This window comes from Globicephala melas, chromosome X, assembly GCF_963455315.2.
Source record: "Globicephala melas chromosome X, mGloMel1.2, whole genome shotgun sequence".
Classification (NCBI taxonomy): domain Eukaryota; kingdom Metazoa; phylum Chordata; class Mammalia; order Artiodactyla; family Delphinidae; genus Globicephala; species Globicephala melas.
In genome coordinates this window covers 64,654,084-64,673,262 of record NC_083335.1, presented here as the reverse complement: position 1 = coordinate 64,673,262, position 19,179 = coordinate 64,654,084, and positions in this window count along the sequence as shown.

Here is a 19,179-nt window from a genome sequence, read left to right as displayed (position 1 = left end):
CCCGAATAGCCAAAGCAATCTTGAGAACGAAAAAAGGAACTGGAGGAATCAGGCTGCCTGACTTCAGATAATACTACAAAGCTACAGATATCAAGACAGTATGGTACTGGCACAAAAACAGAAAGATAGATCAATGGAACAGGATAGAAATCCCAGAGATAAACCCACGCACATATGGACACCTTATCTTTGATAAAGGTGGCAGGAATGTACAGTGGAGAAAGGACAGCCTTTTCAATAAGTGGTGCTGGGAAAACTGGACAGGTACATGTAAAAGTATGAGGTTAGATAACTCCCTAACACCATACACAAAAATAAGCTCAAAATGGATTAAAGACCTAAATGTAAGGCCAGAAATTATCTAGCTCTTAGAGGAAAACATAGGCAGAACACTCTATGACATAAATCACAGCAAGATCCTTTCTGACCCACCTCCTAGAGTAATGGAAATAAAAACCAAAATAAACAAATGGGACCTAATGAAACTTCAAAGCTTTTGCACAGCAAAGGAAACCATAAACAAGACCAAAAGACAACCCTCAGAATGGGAGAAAATATTTGCACATGAAGCAACGGACAAAGGATTAATCTCCAAAATTTACAAGCAGCTCATGCAGCTCAATAAGAAAAAAACAAACAACCCAATCCAAAAATGGGAAGAAGACCTAAATAGACATTTCTCCAAAGAAGCTATACAGACTGTCAACAAACACATGAAAGAATGCTCAACATCATTAATCATTAGAGAAATGCAAATCAAAACTACAATGAGATATCATCTCACACCAGTCAGAATGGCCATCATCAAAAAAATCTAGAAACAATAAATGCTGGAGAGGGTGTGGAGAAAAGGGAACACTCTTGCACTGCTGGTGGGAATGTGAATTGGTTCAGCCACTATGGAGAACAGTATGGAGGTTCCTTAAAAAACTACAAATAGAACTACCATATGACCCAGCAATCCCACTACTGGGTATATACCCTTAGAAAACCAAAATTCAAAAAGAGTCATGTACCAAAATATTCATTGCAGCTCTATTTACAATAGCCCGGAGATGGAAACAACCTAAGTGCCCATCATCGGATGAATGGATAAAGAAGATGTGGCACATATATACAATGGAATATTACTCAGCCATAAAAAGAAACGAAATTGAGCTATTTGTAATGAGGTGGATAGACCTAGAGTCTGTCATACAGAGTGAAGTAAGTCAGAAAGAAAAAGACAAATACCGTATGCTAACACATATATATGGAATTTAAGGAAAAAAATGTCATGAAGAACCTAGGGGTAAGGCAGGAGTAAAGATGCAGACCTCCTAGAGAACGGACTTGAGGTTATGGGGCGGGGGAAGGGTGAGCTGTGACAGGGCGAGAGAGAATCACGGACATATACACACTAACAAACGTAGTAAGGTAGATAGCTAGTGGGAAGCAGCCGCATGGCACAGGGATATTGGCTTGGTGCTTTGTGACAGCCTGGAGGGATGGGATAGGGAGGGTGGGAGGGAGGGAGCCGCAAGAGGGAAGACATACGGGAACATATGTTTATGTATGACTGATTCACTTTGTTATAAAGCAGAAACTAACACACCATTGTAAAGCAATTATACCCCAATAAAGATGTTTAAAAAAAAAGACAATGGAGAGAGGATTACCCAAAATCTATGGGATGCAGCAAAAACAGTTCTAAGAGGGAAGTTAAAGCAATACAATCTTACCTCAAGAAAGAGGAAACATCTCGAATAAACAACCTAACCTTTCATCTAAAGCAACTAGAGAAAGAAGAACAAAAAACCCCCAAAGTTAGCAGAAGGAAAGAAATCATAAAAATCAGATCAGAAATTAATGGAAAAGAAATGAAGGAAACAATAGCAAATATCAATAAAACTAAAAGCTTGTTCTTTGAGAAGATACACAATATTGACAGACCATTAGCGAGATTCATCAAGATAAAAAGGAAAAGACTCAAATCAACAGAATTAGAAATGAAAAAGGACAAGTAACAACTGATACTGCAGAAATACAAAGGATCATGAGAGATTACTACAAGCAACACTATGCAAATAAACTGGACAACCTGGAAGAATTGGACAAATTCTTAGAAATGCACAACCTGCCAAGACTGAATCAGGAAGAAAGAGAAAATGTGAACAGACCAATCACAAGCATTGAAAATGAAACTGTGATTAAAAATCTTCCAACAGGGCTTCCCTGGTGGTGCAGTGGTTGAGAGTCCACATGCCGATGCGGGGGACGCGGGTTCGTGCCCCGGTCCGGGGGGATCCCGCATGCCGCGGAGCAGCTGGGCCCATGAGCCATGGCCGCTAGGCCTGCGCGTCCGGAGCCTGTGCTCCGCGGTGGGAGAGGCCGCAGCGGTGAGAGGCCCGCGTACCGCAAAAAAAAAAAAAAAAAATCTTCCAACAAACAAAAGCCCAGGACCAGATGGCTTCACAGGCATATTCTATCAAACATTTAGAAAAGAGCTAACACCTATCCTTCTCAAACTCTCCAAAATATAGCAGAGGGAGGAAAACTCCCAAACTCATTCTATGAGGCCACTATCAACATGATACCAAAAGCAGACAAGGATGTCACAAAGAAAAAAAACTACAGGGCAATATCACTGATGAAAATAGAGGCAAAAATCCTCAATGAAATACTAGCAAACAGAATCCAACAGCACATTAAACGGATCATACACCATGATCAAGTGGGGTTTATTCCAGGAATGCAAGGATTCTTCAATATATGCAAATCAATCAACGTGATACACCATATTAACAAACTGAAGGAGAAAAAACCTATGATCATCTCAATAGATGCAGAGAAAGCTTTCGACAAAATTCAACACCCATTTATGATAAAAACCCTGCAGAAAGTAGGCATAGAGGGAACTTTCCTCAACATAATAAAGGCCATATATGACAAAGCCACAGCCAACATCATCCTCAATGGTGAAAAACTGAAAGCATTTCCTCTAAGATCAGGAACAAGACAAGGTTGCCCACTCTCACCACTCTTATTCAACAAAGTTTTGGAAGTTTTAGCCACAGCAATCAGAGAAGAAAAGGAAATAAAAGGAATCCAAATCAGAAAAGAAGAAGTAAAGCTGTCACTATTTGCAGATGACATGATACTATATATAGGGAATCCTAAAGATGCTACCAGAAAACTACTAGAGCTAATCAATGAATTTGGTAAAGTTGCAGGATACAAAATTAATGCACAGAAAACTCTTGCATTCCTATACACTAATTATGAAAAATCTGAAAGTGAAATCAAGAAAGCACTCCCATTTACTACTGCAACAAAAAGAATAAAATATCTAGAAATAAACCTACCTAGGGAGGCAAAAGACCTGTATGCAGAAAATTATAAGACACTGATGAAAGAAATTAAAGATGTTACAAATAGATGGAGAGATATACAATGTTCTTGGATTGTAAGAATCAACATTGTGAAAATGGTTCTACTACCCAAAGCAATCTACAGATTCAGTGCAATCCCTATCAAACTACCACTGGCATTTTTCACAGAAGTAGAACAAAAAATTTTGCAATTTGTATGGAAACACAAAAGACCCTGAATAGCCAAAGCAATGCTGAGAACGAAAAATGGAGCTGGAGGAATCAGGCTCCCTGACTTCAGACTATACTACAAAGCTACAGTAATCAAGACAGTATGGCACTGGCACAAAAACAGAAAGATAGATCAAGGGAACAGGATACAAAGCCCAGAGATAAACCTACGCACATATGGTCACCTTATCTTTGATAATGGAGGCAGGAATGTACAGTGGAGAAAGGACAGCCTTTTCAATAAATGGTGCTCAGAAAACTAGACAGGTACATGTAAAAGTATGAGATTAGATCACTCCCTAACACCATACACAAAAAGAAGCTCAAAATGGATTAAAGACCTAAATGTAAGGCCAGAAACTATCAAACTCTTAGAGGAAAACATAGGCAGAACACTCTATGACATAAATCACAGCAAGATCCTTTTTGACCCACCTCCTAGAGAAATGGAAATAAAAACAAAAATAAACAAATGGGACCTAATGAAACTTCAAAGCTTTTGCACAGCAAAGGAAACCATAAAGAAGACCAAAAGACAACCCTCAGAATGGGAGAAAATATTTGCAAATGCAGCAACTGACAAAAGATTAATCTCAAAAATTTATAAGCAGTTCATGCAGCTTAGTAACAAACAACCCAATCCAAAATGGGCAGAAGACCTGAATAGATATTTCTCCAAAGAAGATATACAGATGGCCAGAAAACACATGAAAGGGTGCTCAGCTAATCATTAATGATCACATTAATGATCAATCATTAATGATCTAATGATCACTAATCATTAGAGAAATGCAAATCAAAACTACAATGAGGTATCACCTCACACCAGTTAGAATGGGCATCATCAGAAAATTTACAAACAACAAATGCTAGAGTGGGTGTGGAGAAAAGGGAAACCTCTTGCACTGTTGCTGGGAATGTAAATTGATACAGCCACTATGGAAAACAGTATGGAGGATCCTTAAAAAACTAAAAATAGAATTACCATATGACCCAGCAATCCCACTACTGGGCATATACACAGAAAAAAACATAATTCAGAAAGACACATGCACCCCAATGTTCATTGCAGCACTATTTACAATAGCCAGGTCATGGAAGCAATCTAAATGCCCATCGACAGATGAATGGATAAAGAAGTTGTGGTATATATATATATACACATATACAATGGACTATTACTCAGGCACAAAAAGGAACGAAATTGGGTCATTTGTAGAGACCTGGATGGATCTAGAGACTATCATACAGAGTGAAGTAAGTCAGAAAGAGAAAAACAAATATCATGTATTAACACATATATGTGGAACGTAGAAAAATGGTACAGATGAACTGGTTTGCAGGGCAGAAATTGAGACACAGATGCAGAGAACAAACGTATGGATACCAAGGGGTGAAAGTGGTGGAGGGTGGTGGTGTAATGAATTGGGAGATTGGGATTGACATATATAAACTAATATGTATTAAATGGATAACTAATAAGAACCTGGTGTATAAAATAAACAAAACAACAAACAAATGGGACCTAATGAAACTTTCAACTTTTGTACAGCAAAGGAAACCATAAACAAGACGAAAAGACAACTCTCAGAATGGGAGAAAATATTTTCAAATGAAGAAACTGACAAAGGATTATTCTCCAAAATTTACAAGCAGTTCTTGCAGCTCAATATCAGAGAACAAACAATCCAATCCAAAAATGGGCAGAAGACCTAAATAGACATTTCTCCAAAGAAGATATACAGATTGCCAACAAACACATGAAAGATTGCTCAACATCACTAATCATTAGAGAAATGCAAATCAAAACTACAATGAGGTATCACTTCACACCAGTCAGAATGGCCATCATCAAAAAATCTACCAATGATAAATGCTGGAGAGGGTGTGGAGAAAACAGAACACTCTTGCACTGTTGGTGGGAATGTAAATTGATACAGCCACTATGGAGAACTGTATGGAGGTTCCTTCAAAAACTAAAAATAGAATGACCATACGACCCAGCAATCCCACTACTGGGCATATACCCTGAGAAAACTATAATTCAAAAAGAGTCATGTACCATAATGTTCATTGCAGCTCTATTTACAGTAGCCAGGACGTGGAAGCAACCTAAGTGTCCATCAACAGATAAATGAATAAAGAAGATGTGGCACATATATACAATGGAATATTACTCAGCCATACAAAGAAACGAAATTGAGTTATTTGTAGTGAGGTGGATGGACCTAGATACTGTCATACAGAATGAAGTAAGTCAGAAAGAGAAAAACAAATATCGTATGCTAACACATATATATGGAATGTAAAAAAGAAAAAGAAAAAGGTTCTGACGCACCTAGGGGCAGGACAGGAATAAAGACACAGACCTACTAGAGAATGGACTTGAGGATATGGGGAGGGGGAAGTGTAGCTGGGGCGAAGTGAGAGAGTGGCATGGACGTATATACACTACCAAATATAAAATAGAAAACTAGTGGGAAACAGCCGCATAGAACAGGGAGATAAGCTCCGTGCTTTGTGACCACCTAGAGGGGTGGGATAGGGAAGGTTGGAGGGAGACGCAAGAGGGAGGGGATGTGAGCTATATGTATACTTACAGCTGATTCACTTTGTTATACAGCAGAAACACACCATTGTAAAGCAATTATTCTCCAATGAAGATGTAAAAAATAAATAAATAAATAAAGCATATATGTATTATCCTACAGTTTGTTGGTCCAACGTCTGATGTGGGTTTCACTGAGCTAAAATCAAGGTGCCAACCAGCTGCCTTCCTTTTTGGAGGTTCTTGGCTAGAATACTTTTCCTTGCCTTTTGAAGCTTCTAGAATCCACCCACACTCCTTGCCTCATGACCCTCTTCCTCCACTTTCAAAGCCAGCAGCATTGCATCTCTGAATCTCTTGTTCTTAATCACATCTGCCTGTTACTCTCCCTTTACCTCCTTCTTCCACTTTAAGGACTCTTGTGATTACATTGGGCCCACCAGGTAATCTAGGAGACTCTCTCCATCCAGAGGTCAGCTGATTAGCAACTTTAATTCCTTAATAATTCCTGCAACCTTAATTCTTTTTCATGTAACAACATATTCAAAGCTTCTGATATTAGGGCACAAATATCTTTGGGGTTTGGAGGAACTATTGTACTTACCAAGAGCTTCAGGGGTTAGAACTTGGGAGCTCACAAGGATGGTAGTGCCACTGATGATGATGGAGAAAACAAGAGAAATCCATTTTGATGGGAAGACAACAAAGTTGTGCAAATTAAGTGGAGTGTCCTAATGGTAACGACACCTAGAGCTGTTGGTCTTGAGGATCTGGATCCCAGGAAACATATCATGATTAGGGACATGAGTTTAGGGAGCCTTACACCTGGAGGTAAAGTCTGAAAGCCCTTGAGCCAATGATCCCTTAGTCATTTTAGAAAGAGAATAACACAAGGATGAGAAGGTGAAAAAGGAAGTGCCCTCATCATCTCTTATCTAGGCTTAACACTGGGCAAACACTCATTTTTTGGAGAACTGAAAGGACCAAGGGAAGTCCTAGAGGGTCCTGAAGATGGTGCAACAAAATTCCAAAAGGGACCATTTAGCTGGTCCCTCCAACCACATCTGTAGCCCAGATGTTCCGTGTAACCAGAGCACATGCCCACACCAAAAAGCCAACATTATATGCTCCATGAGGTCCGTGGCCAATGTAAAAGTGTGGAAGAACCTGTCCACATGGCAAACCAAATTTGTTATTTGTGTCACATCAAAGCCAGAGCCTCAATGAATTACTGCCCTCTGAGGTCATTTAATTATGATTAAGTGAACTATGAACCAGTGTAAATGGCATTTTATACTCTAGTGAATTAAGGTATGAGATGTAGCCAAAGTGAATAAGATTTATGACTCAAATTCATGCAACCTTACAGTAATTTCATGACACTTTTACTATGAGGCAAGCGATGCCAGCTCTTGAAATAATTAAAAGTACATACCAACTCCAAGGCTGGGTTTCAGGCATTTATGGGAAGCCAGGAGACAGAATGAGGAGCAGGCTTCATTGTGACTAATTTACTCAGGATAGCAGCAGCTGTTTCTTTTACCTGCAGCAAAAGTCTTAATTAGGGTGGGAAGACTGCCTCTGAGCAGGCCATGGAGGCTCCAGGAGGTCAGATGACACCACACATCTCCAGGAACCAGGTTCCTCCCCACATGAATCAGTCTCTCCCCAAATGAGAAATGCTTCATAGACAAGTAGCTTTTCAAATCCCTAGGTTCATACACCACTGCCCTCTGCAGATCCCTTTGTTCCCTTGAGATTACCTTAGTCTGGGTTACCATCCACAGAAGCAAGGAATCAGTGTCCATAGATCCCAAGGGAACTGGTAGAGCAGGACAAAAGTCAGCCAGAATATGCCCCATTTACCTTGGGTACTTTTTTCCCATTGCCAGCTATCTCTTGTCTTCTGGCACTTCTGCTTCTTCAGGTTTATGCACCAATTGGCATCTTCCTGACTTCTGACTTTGCACTCCATCTCAGAGATTCTGATCTCACCTCTCCCATTCAATGAAGGGGGTCCCATGGACAGAACCCAGTGCCAACCATAAGGGAAGACCTCCGTTATCTTCAGTTTCTTATATTTCCAATTTAAGAAACTTCAGGTGTGAGAAAGAATGTTTGCCATCATAATCAGTTAAATTCAAATATGGAACAAAATATTTTCCTTGCAGCTCCTGATACTCATGACAGTACCTGATTATATCAGGCATAAAGAAAACGGGGGATGAGAAGAGTGTTGTTAACCTCTAATCATGGAATAAAACCATATATTTTTATTTATCAGGCCAGATAAGTTGAAGAATTTAGCTATTGCAATATTCTCCTAAAATATCTCCCCATCTTCAATCTTGTCCCCACTCTAATACAGTCTCTTGTAAAGTGAATAATTTTTCTAAACAACAAATCAATTCAAGTTACTTTCTCCCTAAAACCTTTCAGTGGATCCCCATTGCCTATTAAACAAAGTCTGTATTCCTTATCATGGTCAACAGCAGAGCTGCTCAACCAGTGTGCCCTAAATGGATTGCAAGTGTACCTAGATATTAATCAACTCAGCCCAGCATAGAGGCCTGGAGTGGCTGAGCCCTAGAGACCTTGGCCTTAGGAAAGGTCTTTTGACTTATGATAAAGACTTGAGAGAAGACTTTCAAAAATGTGGTGTCTGAATCCCTCTCTAATCTTCTATTTAGCTCCTAAATACACACACACACACACACACACACACACATTCACATTCATATTATTTTTCTTGATATATGAATGTATAGAAGCTTGCCATATAGACTATATAGGACATTATAGTGCATCAGAATCACCAAGGAAACAAATTGAAATGCAGATTTACAGATCCCACCACAGAGATACAGTAAGTCTGGGACTCTTCATTTTCTTAAGAAACAGCCCATGTAACTCTGGTGCAAATGGTTGGTGTATCATACTTGGAGAATTACAACCTACTCTAGCTATACTGGACCATGCCATAATTCTTCAAATGCATATGTTCTCTCCCTTGTTTTTGCCCATGCTGTTCCCTGTGCCTGGGATGCCTGTCCTCCATCTGATCACCTAGATAACACTTATTTGTCCTCCAGGCCTATGCTTTGACTTCATTTCCTCTGGAAAGCTTTCCCAGATTCACAAGGTATGTTGGGTGTCTCTCCTATATTCTCTCTGAGGTCCCATACTTCTCTTGTAACATTTAAATGATTACCTGCCATAGAGGTAAAGGTCACGTCAATCCTGTTTATCATTTTATCCCTAACACACTCTAAGCATTTTGTAAACATTCGAATTAATGCCTTATCTTGAACACAGGTCCTAAAGGAAATTTAACTTCAATTGACCATTTCAGATCTAGGTGTGATAACCTCTGTCAGCCTCAAAATGGAGTGAGCCACTGATCTAGTTCTACACTCAGAGAGCCAGGAATCTAGTTCTTCCCCATCTCTTAGTTTGTATGAGCAGTCCTTATGCTCTGAAGAAAAACTGCTCTGGCTTCCAAAAATTTTATCTTCTATGGATTATCACTTATAAGGCCCACATTTACAACCAGAAAATATTCCTTGTCATCCTTGACAGTTTCTCATTCACCAGCATCTTGACAATGGCTTTAATTGCCCAGTATCTCTCAGAATTTTTTCCTTCTGGCTTCCTTTCTGAATGGTGTTCTCCTATCCCAATTAGGGACAAGATTTCACTTTCATCTAAACCAAAGGGTTGTAAAGCATTCCTCAGGCCCTGTCACCATATCTGCTAACAGGGTTGCTAGTTTTAGGGCAACTTGATATAGGGAAAATAGGCCCAAGACATTTTCACTTTTAACATTGAAAGTCCCCCATCTCTCACTTTCCCCACCCTCAGCCTCGGGCAACCACCATTCTACTCTATGGTTCTGTGAGTTCGATTTTTTTAGATCCCACATATAAGCAATAGCATACAGTATTTCTCTTTCCATGTCTGGCTTATTTCACTCAACATAATGCCCTCCAGGTTGATCCATTTGTCATGAATGGAAGAATTTCTTTCTTTTTCATAGCTGAATAATATTCCATTTTACAGTTATACCACATTTTCTTTACCCATTCATGAATTCATGGACACTTAGATTTTTGGTCAAAGAGTAAAAACTTTCAGTTATCAGATGAGTAAGTTCTGAAGATCTAACATGGAGCATGGTGATTATACAAGCATACTTTGTTTTATTGTCCTTTGCTTTACTGTGCTTCACAGATACTGTGTTTTTTACAAATTGAAGGTTTGTGGCAATTCTGCATCAGAACAAGCCTATTGGCACCATTTCTCCAAAAGCATTTGCTCATTTCATGTCTCTATGTCACATTTTGATAATTCTGTCAATATTTCAAACTTTTTCATTATGATATTGATTATGGTGATCCAATCAGTGATCTTTGATGTTACTATTGTAGCTGTTTTGGGGCACCAACAACAGTGCCTATATAAGATGGTGAAGTAACTCGATAAATGTTGTGTGTGTCCTGAATGCTCCACCAACCAGCCATTCCTTCGTCTATCTATCTCACCTGGGGGGGGGGCGGTCTCCCTATTCCCTGAGGGGTAACAATATTGAAATTAGGCCAATTAGTAACCTTACAATGGCCTCTAAGTGCTCAAGTGAAAGGGAGAGTCACACTTTTCTCACTTCAAATCAAAAGCTAGAAATGCTTAAGCACATTCACAGTAATTTCAAAATATTACTGCTATTGGTCACCCAAGAGCACTGATGGAGAGTACAATGAGATAATATTGTTTTTAAGCCTGCTAACACAACATCCATACTGCAGCTCATGGATCAAGGAGTCACTTCAACTCTCAAGCATTATCATTTAAGAATTATATTTGGTGAAATAGAAACAAAGGAAACAATAGCAAATATCAATAAAATTAAAAGCTGGTTCTTTGAGAAGATAAACAAAATTGATAAACCATTAGCCAAACTCATCAAGGAAAAAAGGGAGAAGACTCAAATCAATAGAATTAGAAATGAAAAAGAAGTAACAACTGACACTGCAGAAATACAGTGGATCATGAGAAATTACTACAAACAACTCTATGCCAATAAAATGGACAACCTGGAAGAAATGGACAAATTCTTAGAAAGGCACAACCTGTCGAGACTAAACCAGGAAGAAACAGAAAATATTAACACACGAATCACAAGCACTGAAAGTGAAACTGTGATTAAAAATCTTCCAACAAACAAAAGCCCAGGACCAGATGGCTTCACAGGTGAATTCTATCAAACATTTACAGAAGAACTAACACCTATCTTTCTCAAACTCTTCCAAAATATAGCAGAGGGAGGAACACTCCCAAATTCATTCTACAACGCCACCATCACCTTGATACCCAAACCAGACAAGGATGTCACAAAGAAAGAAAACTACAGGCCAATAACACTGATGAACATAGACGCAAAAATCCTCAAAAAATACTAGCAAACAGAATCCACTGGCACATTAAAAGGATCATACACCATGATCAAGTGGGGTTTATTCCAGGAATGCAAGGATTCTTCAATATACGCAAATCAATCAATGTGCTAAACCATATTAACAAATTGAAGGAGAAAAACCATATGATCATCTCAACAGATGCAGAGAAAGCTTTTGACAAAATTCAACACCCATTTATGATAAAAACTCTGCAGAAAGTAGGCATAGAGGGAACTTTCCTCAACATAAAAAAGGCCATATATGACAAACCCACAGCCAACATCGTCCTCAATGGTGAAAAACTGAAAGCATTTCCACTAAGATCAGGAACAAGACAAGGTTGCCCACTCTCACCACTCTTACTCAATATAGTTTTGGAAGTTTTAGCCACAGCAATCAAAGAAGAAAAACACATAAAATGAATCCAAATAGGAAAAGAAGAAGTAAAGATGTCACTGTTTGCAGATGACATGATACTATACATAGAGAATCCTAAAGATGCTACCAGAAAACTACTAGAGCTAAACAATGAATTTGGTAAAGTTGCAGGACACAAAATTAATGCACAGAAATCTCTTGCATTCCTCTACGCTAATGATGAAAAATCTGAAACTGAAATCAAGAAAACACTCCCATTCACCATTGCAATGAAAAGTATAAAATATCTAGGAATAAACCTACCTAAGGAGACAAAAGACCTGTATGCAGAAAATTATAAGACACTGATGAAAGAAATTAAAGATGATACAAATAGATGGAGATATACCGTGTTCTTGGATTGGAAGAATCAACATCGTGAAAATTACTCTACTACCCAAAGCAATCTACAGATTCAGTGCAATCCCTATCAAACTACCACTGGCATTTTTCACAGAACTAGAACAAAAATTTCACAATTTGTATGGAAACACAAAAGACCCTGAATAGCTAAAGCAATCTTGAGAATGAAAAATGGAGCTGGAGGAATCAGGCTCCCTGACTTCAGACTATACTACAAAGCTACAGCAACCAAGATAGTATGGTACTGGCACAAAAACAGAAAGATAGATCAATGGAACAGGATAGAAAGCCCAGAGATGAACCCACGTATATATGGTCACCTTATCTTTGATAAAGGAGGCAGGAATGTACAGTGGAGAAATGACAGCCTCTTCAATAAGTGGTTCTTGGAAAACTGGACAGGTACATGTAAAAGTATGAGATTAGATCACTCCCTAACACCATACACAAAAATAAGCTCAAAGTGGATTAAAGACCTAACGTAAGGCCAGAAACTATCAAATTCTTAGAGGAAAACATAAGCAGAACACTCTATGACATAAATCACAGCAAGATCCTTTTTAACCCACCTCCTAGAGAAATGGAAACAAAAATAAACAAATGGGAACTAATGAAACTTCAAAGCTTTTGCACAGCAAAGGAAACCATAAACAAGACAAAAAGACAACCCTCAGAATGGGAGAAAATATTTGCAAATGAAGCAACTGACAAAGGATTAATCTCCAAGATTTACAAGCAGCTCATGCAGCTCAATAAGAAAGAAACAAAAAAACAAATCCAAAAATGGGCAGAAGACCTAAATAGACATTTCTCCAAAGAAGATATAGAGACTGTCAACAAACACATGAAAGAATGTTCAACATCATTAATCATTAGGGAAATGAAAATCAAAACAACAATGAGATATCATCTCATACCAGTCGTAATGGTCATCATCAAAAAATCTAGAAACAATAAATGCTGGAGAGGGTGTGGAGAAAAGGGAACACTCTTGTACTGCTGGTGGGAATGTGAATTGGTACAGCCACTATGGAGAACAGTATGGAGGTTCCTTAAAAAACTACAAATAGAACTACCATATGACCCAGCAATCCCACTACTGGGCATATACCCTGAGAAAACCATAATTCAAAAAGAGTCATGTACCAAAATGTTCATTGCAGCTCTATTCACAGTAGCCCGGAGATGGAAACAACCTAAATGCCCATCATGAGATGAATGGATAAAGAAGATGTGGCACATATATACAATGGAATATTACTCAGCCATAAAAAGAAACGAAATTGAGCTATTTGTAATGAGGTGGATAGACCTAGAGTCTGTCATACAGAGTGAAGTAAGTCAGAAAGAGAAAGACAAATACCGTATGCTAACACATATATATGGAATTTAAGAAAAAATACTCATGAAGAACCTAGGGGTAAGACAGGAATAAAGACACAGACCTACTGGAGAATGGACTTGAGGATGTGTGGAGGGGGAAGGGTGAGCTGTGATAAAGCGAGAGAGAGGCATGGACATATATACACTACCAAACGTAAGGTAGATAGCTAGTGGGAGGCAGCCGCATAGCAGAGAGATATCAGCTCGGTGCTTTGTGACCACCTGGAGGAGTGGGATAGAGAGGGTGGGAGCGAGGGAGATGCAAGAGGGAAGAGATATGGGAACATGTGTATATGTATAACTGATTCACTTTGTTATAAAGCAGAAACTAACACACCATTGTAAGGCAATTATACTCCAATAAAGATGCTAAAAAAAAATCTTCCAACAAACAAAGCCCAGGACCAGATGGCTTCACAGGCAAATTCTATCAAACATTTAGAGAAGAGCTAACACATATCCTTCACAAGCTCTTCCAATATATGCAGAGAAGAGAACAGTCCCAAACTCATTTCAGGAGGCCAACATCACCCTGATACCAACACCAGACAAAGACGTCACAAAGAAAGAAATCTACAGGCCAATATTACTGATGAACATAGATGCAAAAGTCCGCAACAAGGAACAAGACAAGGTTGCCCACTCTCACCACTCTTACTCAACATAGTTTTGGAAGTTTTAGCCACAGCAATCAGAGAAGAAAAAGAAATAAAAGGAATCCAAATTGGAAATGAAGAAGTAAAGCTGTCACTCTTGGCAGATGACATGATACTCTACATAGAGAACGCTAAAGATGACACCAGAAAACTACTAGAGCTAATCAGTGAATGTGGTAAAGTAGCAGGATACAAAATTAATGCACAGAAATCTCTGGCATTCCTATACACTAATGATGAAAAATCGGAAAGTGAAATCAAGAAAACACTCCCAGGCTTCCCTGGTGGCACAGTGGTTGAGAATCCGCCTGTCAATGCAGGGAAAAAGGGTTCGTGCCCCAGTCCGGGAAGATCCCACATGCCGCAGAGCAGCTGGGCCCGTGAGCCATGGCTGCTGAGCCTGTGCATCCAGAGCCTGTGCTCTGCAACGGGAGAGGCCACAGCAGTGAGAGGCCCATGTACCGCAAAAAAAATAAATAAATAAATAAAAGGAAGAAAGAAAACACTCCCATTTACCATTGCAACAAAAAGAATAAAGTATCTAGGAATAAATCTACCTAAGGAGACAAAAGACCTGTATGCAGAAAATTATAAGACTCTGATGAAAGAAATTAAAGATGATACAAATAGATGGAGAGATATACCATGTTATTGGATTGAAAGAGTCAACATTGTCAAAATGATTCTACTACCCAAAGCAATCTACAGATTCAATGCAATCCCTATCAAACTACCACTGGCATTTTTCACAGAACAAGAACAAACAAATTCACAATTTGTATGGAAACACAAAAGACCCCGAATAGCCAAAGCAATCTTGAGAACAAAAAACGAAGCTGGAGGAATCAGGCTCCCTGACTTCAGACTATACTACAAAGCTACAGTAATCAAGACAGTATGGTACTGGCAAAAAACAGAACTATAGAACAAAGGAACAGGATAGAAAACCCAGAGATAAGCCCACGCACATATGGTCACCTTATCTTTGAAAAAGGAGGCAAGAATATACAGTGGAGAAAGGACAGCCTCTTCAATAAGTGATGCTGGGAAAACTAGACAGGTACATGTAAAAGTATGAAATTAGAACAGTCCCTAAGACCATCACAAAAATAAGCTCAAAATGGATTAAAGACCTAAATGTAAGGCCAGAAACTATCAAACTCTTAGAGGAAAACATAGGCAGAACACTCTATGACATAAATCACAGCAAGATCATTTTTGACCCACCTCCTAGAGAAATGGAAAAAAACAAAAATAAACAAATGGGACCTAATGAAACTTCAATGCTTTTGCACAGCAAAGGGAACCATAAACAAGAACAAAAGACAACCCTCAGAATGGGAGAAAATATTTGCAAATGAAGCAACTGACAAAGGATTAACTTCCAAAATTTACATGCAGCTCAATAAGAAAAAAACAAACAACCCAATCCAAAAATGGGCAGAAGACCTAAATAGACATTTCTCCAAAGAAGATATACAGATTGCCAACAAACACATGAAAGAATGCTCAACATCATTAATCATTAGAGAAATACAAAACTACAATGAGATATCATCTCACACCAGTCAGAATGGCCATCATCAAAAAATCTAGAAACAATAAATGCTGGAGAGGGTGTGGAGAAAAGGGAACCCTCCTGCACTGTTGCTGGGAATGTAAATTGGTACAGTCACTATGGAGAACAGTATGATGTTCCTTAAAAAACTACGAATAGAACTACCATATGACCCAGCAATACCAGTACTGGGCATATACCCTGAGAAACCATAGTTCAAAAAGTGTCACATACCAAAATGTTCATTGCAGCTCTATTTACCATAGCCAGGCAACGGAAGCAACCTAAGTGTCCATCATCGGATGAATGGATAAAGAAGACGTGACACATATATACAGTGGAACATTACTCAGCCATAAAATGAAACGAAGTTGAGTTACTTGTAGTCAGGTGGATGGAACTAGAGTCTGTCATACAGAGTGAAGTAAATCAGAAAGAAAAAAACAAATACTGTATGCTAACACATATATATGGAATCTAAGAAAAAATAAAAAAGAAATGGTCATGAAGAACATAGGGACAAATACGGGAATAAAGACGCAGACCTACTAGAGAATGGACTTGAAGATATGGGGAGGTGGAAGGATAAGCTGTGACAAAGTGAGAGAGTGGCATGGACATATGTACACTACCAAACGTAAAACAGATAGTTAGTGGGAAGCAGCCACATAGAACAGGGAGATCAGGTTGGTGCTTTGTGACTACCTAGAGGGGTGGGATAGGGAGGGTGGGAGGGAGGGAGATGCAAGAGGGAAGAGATATGGGAACATATGTATATTTATAACTGATTCACTTTGTTATAAAGCAGAAACTAACAAACCATTGTAAAGCAATTATACTCCAGTAAAGATGTTAAAAAAATCATATATTGAAAAAAAAAGAATTATATTTTGTAAGGCTATAGATGCCATACATAATCATTTTTCTCATGAATCTGGGCAAAGTCAATTGAAAACTTCCTGGACAGGAACAGCATTACATGCAACAGAGAAATTGTTCATGAAAGGAAGAGCCAACTGATGTAGCAAACTTCATTGTTGTCTTATTTTATGAAATTGCCACAGCCACCCCAGTCATCAGCAAGCACCAGCCTGATCAGTCAGCAGCCATCAACATGGCGGCAATACCCCTCAACATGGCGGCAATACCCCTCACCAGGAAAAAGATTACAGTTCACCTCAGAAAGATGATAGTTAGCATTCCTTAGTAATAAAGCATTTTTTTTGGCTGTGCCACACAGCTTACAGGATCGTAGTTTCCCAACCAGGGATCAAACCTGGGCCCCTGCAGTGAAAGCACTGAGTCCTAATCACTGGACAGTCAGGGAATTACCTAAAGTTCTTTTTTTTTTTTTTTTTTTTTTTTGGTGGTACACGGGCCTCTCACTGTTGTGGCCTCTCCCGTTGCGGAGCACAGGCTCCGGACGTGCAGGCTCAGTGTCCACGGTTCACGGGCACAGACGCTCCGTGGCATGTGGGATCCTCCCAGTCCGGGACATGAATGCACGTCCCCTGCATTGGCAGGTGGACTCTCAACAACTGCGCCACCAGGGAAGCCCAGCCTAAAGTATTTTTAATTAATGTATGAACATTATTGTTTAGGCATAGTGCAATTGCACACATAATAGACTACAGCATAGTGTAGACATAATTTTTATATGCACTAGAATGCCAAAAAAATCATGTGACTCACTTTATTGGAATTGAACACATAATATTTCTGAGGTGTGCTGGTAATCAGTTAAGGGATACACAATATAAATGATGTAAAATGTGACATCAAAATCATAAAACAGGAGGAGGAGCTTCAAGCTGGAGGAAGAGTAAGACGTGGAGATCACCTTCCTCCCCACAGATACACCAGAAATACATCTAGACGTGGAACAGCTCCTACAGAACACCTACTGAATGCTGGCAGAAGACCTCAGACCTCCCAAAAGGCAAGAAACTCCCCACGTAACTGGGTAGCGCAAAAGAAAAAAGAATAAACAGAGAATAGGGACGGGATCTGCAACCACTGGGAGGGAGCTGTGAAGAAGGAAAGTTTTGCAAACACTAGGAAGCCCCTTCGTGGGCGGAGACTGCGGGTGGCGGAGGGGGGAAGCTTTGGAGCCACGGAGGAGACTACAGCAACAGGGGTGCAGAGGGAAAAGCGGAGAGATGCCCGCACAGAGGATCAGTGCCGACCAGCACTCACCAGCCTGAGAATATTGTCTGCTCACCCGCTGGGGCGGGCGGGGGATGGGAGCTGAGGCTCCGGCTTTGGTCGGTTGCAGGGAGAGGACTGGGGTTGGCAGTGTAAACACAGCCTGAAGGGGTTAGTGCACCACGGCTAGCCGGGAGGGAGTCCGGGAAAAAGTCTGGACCTGCCGAAGAACCAAGAGACTTTTTCTTCCCTCTTTGTTTCCTGGCACTCGAGGAGAGGGGATTAAGAGCAATGCTTAAAGGAGCTCCAGAGACGGGCGCGAGCCGCAGCTATCAGCTCGGACCACAGAGATGGGTATTGGACGCTAAGGCTGCTGCTGCCGCCACCAAAAACCTCTGTGCAAGCACAGGTCACTGTCCACATCTGCCCTCCCGGGAGCCTGTGCAGCCCGCCACTGCCATGGTCCCGTGATCCAGGGACAATTTCCCTGGGAGAGCACATGGCATGCCTCAACGTCACGCCAGCCTCTGCCACCGCAGGCTCACCCCGGATCTGTACCCCTCCCTCTCCCCAGCCTCAGTGAGCCAGAGCCCCCGAACCAGCTGCTCCTTTAACCCCGTCCTCTCTGAGCGAAGGGCAGATTCCCTCAGGCAACCTATATGCAGAGGCTGTTCCAAATCCAAAGCTGAACCCCGGGAGCTGTGCGAACAAAGAAGAGAAAGGGAAATTTCTCCCAGCAGCCTCAGGAGCAGTGGATTAAATCTCCACAATCAACTTGATGTACCCTGCATCTGTGGAATACATGAATAGACAACGAACCATCCCAAATTGAGGAGGTGGACTTTGTAAGCAAAGATGTATTTTTTCATCACTTTTTCTCTTTTTGTGAGTGTGTATGTGTATCTTTCTGTGTGTGACTTTGTCTGTATAGCTTTGATTTTACCACTTGTCCTAGGGTTCTGTCCATACGTTTTGTTTTGTTTTTTACTTTTTAAAATATTTTTCTTAATAATTAGTTTTTATTTTAATAACATTTTATTTTATTTTTCTTCTTTCTTTCTTTCTATTCTTGCTC